Here is an 822-nt window from a genome sequence, read left to right as displayed (position 1 = left end):
GTGTGTGTGTGTGTGTGTGTGTGTGTGTGTGTGTGTGTTGTGTGTGGAAATGACTTGTATTTCAAGGGAACGTGAAAGAGGAATCTGATGATTTTAAATGGACTTTCAAGTGCAGTGACATTTCCCTTTTTTATTCTTTTTTTTTTTTTAGTAGTCATGAAAAGGGGCTGGAAAACTACACTTAGGTTAGCATAGAGATGAGAAGATCCTGGTGCCCCTTCTTTTTTTCCCTTTCCCCTCTCTAATCCCTAAAGCTTGCTTAAAAACCATTTCATTATTTCAGTTTGTGCAGACATTATGGGACTTTGGTGTTCTGTTGAGAAGGGAAGTAATTTACCACTGAAAGTTTTGTTGGCTGTAATAAAACCTAATGAGAAAATGAGATGCAAAGAGTCTCAGTTCAGGGTTCATCTGAATTACAAGGTTTTAGTCAGGGGGAAATATTGGGAATTACCTCTTTGAAGCACCACTTTCTCTTTTACGAAAGCTGTATCAATAATGCCCTGGGGGCCACCTGGGTTTACTCAACACACATTTCTACCTTTTTTCTCCTACTTTATAGGTAAGATCCTTGAGCTTTAAAACATTTTTTTGCATCATAGAAACACTAAAAAATGAAACATCAATAAATTATGAACAAACCTGTGAATGCTGTATTTAATTTAAAGCTACTTGGGGTGAGGGACATAGAGTTAGGGAATCATATTAATGTTGGTATTCTAGAATGAAAAGAACAAAAACAAACACATGTGACAAATGCTACTCCTTTTCAAAAATTGCCAAGATTTTTCTTTGAAAATTCTATAATTAAATAGGTTGTAG

The sequence above is a fragment of the Propithecus coquereli genome, unplaced genomic scaffold (assembly GCF_000956105.1).
Source record: "Propithecus coquereli isolate 6110/MARCELLA unplaced genomic scaffold, Pcoq_1.0 Scaffold110, whole genome shotgun sequence".
Lineage (NCBI taxonomy): Eukaryota > Metazoa > Chordata > Mammalia > Primates > Indriidae > Propithecus > Propithecus coquereli.
This window is presented reverse-complemented; position numbering follows the sequence as displayed.